The following is a 7,103-nucleotide window of genomic DNA, read 5'->3' as shown; positions in this document are numbered from 1 at the left end:
AGATTTATTAAAAAGCATAGGATGATCTTATCCCCTGAATTTCAGGCTGTAAAAGATAAGCACATGGATGCTATAGCATGGTGGGGAGAAGAACAGGAAAAGCACAAGAGTGTTGGGTTCGGATTAGGATTTGTGGGCTCCAGATGTGGCCCCAGATATAGGTAAGTTTAACACTGTAAGCTAACTCCTGAAGAAAGCTTTGGCCATGCCAAACTACCTGCTCTGCATGCCAAAGGGGTGCTTGTGAACAAGATCAAGCAGGAAAGCCCCACTGCCCTGTCAAATTGCGTTCATTTACCATGGCACAAGAGCAGATGAAACAAAGGCTTTGTAAAGTTATTAATGAAAAGGGGGAAGGAGAGGGAGAAAAAAAAGAGAGGATCAAGCCCAGGGTACCAGAGAACATGGAAACAAGGTGATGACCCAGAAGAGACCAAAGTGTATGCCTCTACCGGTGAAAGCGCTCATATGTGGGACACTTCATGTCAGGTATTTGCCATAGTGCCTTGCCTTTTGGTTACTGCACAGCCTCTTTCCCTTTGTTTTTTGACATTTTTTTCTACTACATAGTGTGATTTTGAGGAAAACACTTTTTTTCCCTGTCATCTCCTTGTACATAATGGTGTAATTAAAGACTGTATGATAAAGCATGTGCACAAGGGATTGGTACTGAGCGGTGTGGTTAGCTTTCATTTTCTCACTTCCTACTGCTTCCTACTGGCTTTAAATGTTCATAGAGTCTGTGTTTGTGTGTAAAATATTATATGGCTACACAAGGTTTATCCTCTGCTTAATTTATTGCTGTTCTTTTTAATTTCCATTAAAATATGTTTTTGCCTTGGTTATTTGATTTTTCATTCCTTATCAAATTTCTTTCCTTGATTTTCCATTTCATTCACACCCACTGCAAATTCAGGGGTAATAGTAATATCTCACTTATTTCAACAAATGGGTTTTTTATTTTTTAGGGAGTTGAGCTCTTACGACAGGTAGCAGATTGATACCTTTTAGACAGTATTTCAGGTCGTCTGGTGATCAGGTATGACACAACTAACACCTCTGTCCTACCAAAGTTAAGCCAAATAGCAAAAGGGTGATCAAACAGGAGAGTACAAATACTCTCTGACTTTTTTACTCTCTGACATGTTTAACTGCTTTTCTAGTTGGCAGCACTGGCACCTATTCATTGGGAACAGGACTAAAATCTTCAAATTATTTCAGATGGATGGATACAACATTAACAACCCAGATCTCCCTATATGGTGCTGGATTTAAACAAACAACAGGAAAAAACCCCCTTCTCTTAAACTTTTAAAGTTCTGTTTTCCATGTTACAACACAGAAGAACTCCAGAATCTCTTCCTTTTAGTCAGAGACATGAAGTGCCCTCACCAGGCATGGTCCTGACCTCGGTTGGAGGATCCTTGGCCTGGAGTCAAGCAGTCATTGCACTCACTGAAACAGCCAAATTAACTGTCTGCTTAGCCGTGGATTAAAATTCATTCACTGATCCAAGACAGTAAGTGAGAAAATAATTTGCTACTTCTACTTTGTTTTACATTCAGAATAGACTTGCAGTTCATCATCAGGTTTTTGCCCAGAAATAACCACGGTGGCACTGTAAAATTGTACCTCCAATAACTTGAACAAATGGAATAAATTAATGCAATTGCAAAAACAGAAAACTCATCCTGGTTTTAGTAACACAGAGACTGTAATAGAGCAGATATAAAGATAGCCTCAGAGTCCTGATGCGTTCAGCAGACATCATTATTTGGAGTAGTAACTTGTAACAAATAAAGTGCCATTTCCTCTGAGCCAAGGACCTCTTCAGCATTGCCTTTACCACCACAGCCTAACTCTCTGCTTTTCTAACAAACCACAGGCTTGACTGAAATGTTAGAGAGTAAATTGCTTAATGCTTTCTAGAGACCTCAAATATGTGAAGTACCCAGTGCATAAAAGAGAGAGCTTATTTCAAACCAAGCATAACAAAACTGACCTGCTGCAGAAAAGACTCTCTGCCTTGTTCTTGTTCACAGTAGGTACTGTTCTTGGATTTGTTAACAAAGCAACTTATGCTTCCAAGTCCATCACTTTTATACCAATATACAAGACAGAACAACTAATATAATCTTAACTACACAACGTAAAGGTGGCCATCTGGCTACTTAGAAAATGAATTTGACCCAGATAACAGCAAATTGTTTTGTATCAGAGACAACAGTTTTAGGTGTGACATCCACATCTCTCTTAGTATCATTGATAAAACCAAACCAAACAATTTCAAGATGTAGTACAAAAGTCATGGAAAACATGGAAACAGTACATTTGCTGCTGTATATATATATGCCCTACATTATCAGCCTCTTTGCAGAGCTAGTGTCCTCTCACAATGGCCAATAATAATAGAACAGAAAAAAAAAAGCTTTTCTCAGTGCATCTGACCAAGCCAAAGAGCTAGTATTCATATCAATAAAGTTTTGTTATTGCTTGTCATGATAATCCTATATCATCCCACCCCTGAAGTGGCTATAAATCAATCGTGAATGAATAGATCATTATATAAAAGTATGTACTTACTTTGAAGTACAGCAGTCTGACTGTATCTCCATGTAATGTGAAAGGCCTCAAAACAACAGTAGGGGTGATCACAATAAATCATTTGAGTATAAGGTTAGCACTCATTGCCATAGCACTGCAATATTTTATAGATACAGGGTTTATTCATAAATACACTGATGATATAACTGACTTGGACCCCCCTAGCATGCATTTAGAGAGAGGAGTAAAATGAAAGTTTATTCTAATTTTCTGAGTATGAGGTTGACTCTTCCTACTTGCAGTGGCTGGTCCATCTTTGTCACACTCATTTAAAAACTCCCTAGTCACTCATGCATATCACCAATAGATAGGAAGGGAATGGCAGAGTTGTCTGGGAAAGTAAATTGAAGATGAGGAAGATATTCTGGGCCTGCTGCATGGCCTCACTCCTGGGGAAGGTATGCAAAGACATAAACAGAAGTCAGGCATCCAGTCTAACTGTACACAGGCAGAGTCAGCTCTCTAAAGGCAGATGAGTGCTGGTCTTTCACCGAATTCAACTTGCCAAGAAGAGGTACAGTATTTAAATCACTTTCACGGGGTGGTTTTTCCCTTTTCCTTTTTTTTTTTTTCCTGGGGTTACTCCACTGTTGTGACAGTGAAGAGCATTTAGTTGTGACACTTAGCAGAGAAGTGCTGAGTGCTTGAGAACTGGCAGTTATAACCTGTGAGTCTTATTAAGTTTGCAGATTAGTTTAGCTTTCCCTTCAAAAACCTGAATAGCTTTTAAACTAAGCATGTATAGTAAAATGTATTGACAATAACAGAATTGAAAATTCTCTGTATTTTAACTCTCACTATGTAATGGAAACTCCTGTAAAAGCAGACACTGCACACTTTCATTGCAAAAGACATACTAATATTTTGTCCTATATAGAGTATATGAGTCAGGATAACATTGTGTAGAAAGCCCAGTAAGCCACCATCTTCTGCATAGGCAAGATGAGTGATGATGATGAAAAAGGTAAAGGGTGGAGAAATGCATTCAAGGGGCTGATGCTGAAGATCAAATACACAGATAAGTAAGGGTGCTGAGATGAATAAAAATAGAAATTAATTCCTAGTCATCATACAAGACCTCAACATGACTGTATTTTAATGATTTTGTAAGTCATCTTCACCTGAAAAATATGTATTTTTTTAGTAACTACACATTTTTTTCAATTCACCTTCCTAATGAATCAACACGCCTTGGGTATTTGCTTTGCAGGTGAGCTTTTCCTAAATACTGAGAATCATGCAGCTAATGCCAGAGTATTAATTTGAAAAGCTGTGGAAGAGCATTACAAATAAATGAAATCTAAAATGAATTAAACTCCTGTTTTATTTAGTGGAAGAATAAAGTTCTAAAGTATACATATTTAATTAGAGTAATAAATGTACCAACATTCTGAAATGAACTAATATTTTTAAGCATGTGATGGAATCAAGTAAAGGTCTGGAACAGAACATATCATCAGCAATGCTGTATTCACAGTCTATTTGAAGATAAGCAGATGGGTAAGTTTAAACTCAGAAAAATAGATTTTAGCCTAATAAATTTGCCTCCCACAGTATCTTTTTTTTACTGTGTGACAATACAGCATTGTAGTGGAAGAGTTACACCTATTAATCTGAAATGCCATGGATCCTCTCTTCAGGAATAAGTTTTCTTCCATGCATATTTATATCCTCCCCACCCTTGATTTAGAAACTCTCATTCATCTTGAAACAGATATAAAACCCCGCTCTTTGTTCAGATTAGAATGTATCAGGAATTGCTCAGATGTATCAGTGCCACAGATAAAAGAGATTCAGACTTTTCCTACTGTACTTGGCTCACCCTGCAGAGATGTTATGACCTGTAAGCTCCACAGGTGATCAGGCTGCTGGGGCGAACTTCCCTAAGCTCTGTTGTTCAACTACAGAGATTTCTTCTCCTGAAGGCAACTTGGGGCAACACTCTTATCTCAGATGTCCCAGCTTGTCTTTTGGGGCAATCCCTTTACTCACAGCTGCTGCACCCTCACATGTACTACTGAGGCACTGACTGTACCATCCAAAGAGGAATTTTTTTAAATAGGAAGTCCTCAATTGCTGGACAAGCATCCTCAAGCTTTTTTAAGCTTCAGACATCACCAGGCAAAACAAACCAAAGCTGACTCTGTGGGTGTTCTTTCACAAGACATCAGAACATGAAAACTTTTCTTATTGACCACCAGGTACCATGCTGGGAATGTACCAATGGTCCATCTGCACCAGTCTGCCACTTCCTCACTAGCCAAAGTCAGACACAACCAGGAAAAACGCTGGAACTACGCCATAATCAAGTGGAAATGACCTCCTGGAGGACTTGCTCTGGTTTCTGGTTCTAGTCAAACAGTGACTCTTATTTCAACCAGGAAAAAAGATGATTGACTTTTACTTACTGTGGGATCAGAAGGTATGTATTAATATGAAGGTACTCGGAAAAGAGTGTTTATAGTGTCAACATTTATAAGAAGCCAAAACTTTCAAGACTATGTGAGCGCAATGGCATATTTCTCTCTTATTCATTTGTTCTTCCTCGTAAAAAAACAACTCTCTATAGCAGCAATCAAAAATAAGGTGAATTTTGCATTCACCAAAACCAGACACATTTTGGAAGAATAGATTAGGGAACTGTGTTAGCTTTAACTCAAAAGATTTTGTTTCTGACGTCTTTATCATTTTATTCTTGCAAAGGAATTAAGAAGATTAGCAGGTAAGAAAAGTATCTGTGGAAATGCTAGTCACTGTAACTGTTTGATGAACAGGATACTTATGGAATAGATAAGGAGCTTTCTGATCTGCCACTTAAAAGATTTACAATTTGCAAACACTTTGGGGAGTACCATTGATTTAACTGGATCTTGAATGTTGATGCAACAAACCAGTGCTAAAAACACTAAAAGTTCTGCTTGTGGATAGCCCAGCCATTTGACTCTGCTTGCTTTGCACCCACAGTTAATTTTTAACACTGTGGGGACAAGCCAGTGACCCTGTGTTCTCACTCAGGAATGTCTGACCATTCACCAGCAATCAGTTTGTACTTAATGCCCACTATACTGGAATATTTTGGTGTTTAAAGATGCACCCAGTTCAAACTTTTTGGTATTGCTATTGACTTTTCATCAGACATTGAGCTCTGTAGAATATTGTTGCTTTGGAACTAAGGATGCATTGAGCTGTTAGAAAACTTTGTAAAAGCTAAAGATCACTCAAGGAGGAATTAAACAGATTTTTATTATAATTTCTTATTAAGTTTAAGAAACTGCTTTAGTGAAATCAAGATGGAACACTTTGGATGCTGTAAAATTATGAATTTAGTCTGAAATAACAACAGAAATATTAAAGAATAAGTAAATCAGGACATTGTAGAAATATGATTAAGACCAGTGCAATTAGTAATAAAACTGAAAAGAAAGATATACTTATTCCAAGTTTAATTTATTTGTGGCTATCAAGTTTTAATTAAAACAAATCCTATTTGCTGCATATTTACCAATTTATCATACAAGAACCATAAAGTGGAATTATATTGGGTGATTTATTTTGTGGTTGTTTCTCTCTACTTCTGTGTTCATGTCTAAATCATGAAGAGAAAATGAGAGCACTAGCAAATTCTAAATACTTTATTTAAAACAAAATGTGTAATTGTTCAGAAATAGGCTATTGACTTTCACTGGGTTAAACAGCTCATGTACTGATTAGGCTTGAAGCTATAATTGTTCTTGTCACCCAAACTTTGCTCAGTCAATATCTTTTTATCATATACATTTTTAATCACATATTAATAAACAAGAAGGTGTGCTTTATTGATGGTTGGATTAGTTTATTGACCAACTCAACAACTCTCTATATGGTTTCTGAACACAGAAACAAGGTCAATGTGTGAAGATGAGGGATAGTACATTCCCCATCTTTAATATACTTCAATCTGGTAGCGTACTCCCTTTCTTTCAAGTGCTGCAATCCATATAATTTCTACAATTATTTCATAAAATATTTCATATTTGAAACAATCTCACTGTTCAAGCACGTTTTTGCTTGAGTTTCAGGAACTTTAGACTTCTATGAGCTTCTCTAATTTAACATTGTTTGGTCACCTTGACACCAAGCTGTGTTATTTTTTAAACCTTCCAGAATTCAAATTTTCAGATACTTGTAGATTCTTACCAAGTATTCTTTAAGTAATTCCATTGTTGGAAAATTTTCAGATTCTCTTAACTAATTATTTTCTTCATCCTTCTAATCTGTTCTTTTAAGATTTTTCTCTGTGAATTGTTATTGTGAGTATTCTCCTTGAGTAATTCAGTAATTTCATCACTGAAATGATGACCTCTAAAACAACTGTATGAAATTAACAATTAAAACAATAATAGAACATGGCACTACCTGTGTGTATCCTTTTCCAGCAGACAAAACCTGTGCATAGGAAGTCCTATTCTACACCCACTCCTTTTTTTCTTTCTTTTTAATTATTGCTTTTATTTTTCAAA

At 36.7% G+C, this 7,103-nt stretch overlaps 1 long non-coding RNA gene across 1 annotated transcript; it reads left to right on the top strand.

The window, feature by feature from the left end:
• The first annotated feature begins 1,019 nt into the window (after positions 1-1,019).
• LOC113946264 lies at positions 1,020-6,814 on the top strand. Its single transcript, XR_003527373.1, has 3 exons — positions 1,020-1,039; positions 4,019-4,104; positions 4,806-6,814. It is a non-coding gene; the product is annotated as an uncharacterized LOC113946264 (long non-coding RNA).
• The last annotated feature ends 289 nt before the right edge of the window (positions 6,815-7,103 follow it).

Source organism: Corapipo altera, unplaced genomic scaffold, assembly GCF_003945725.1.
Source record: "Corapipo altera isolate COAL_440 unplaced genomic scaffold, ASM394572v1 48b, whole genome shotgun sequence".
NCBI lineage: Eukaryota > Metazoa > Chordata > Aves > Passeriformes > Pipridae > Corapipo > Corapipo altera.
This window is presented reverse-complemented; position numbering and strand designations above follow the sequence as displayed.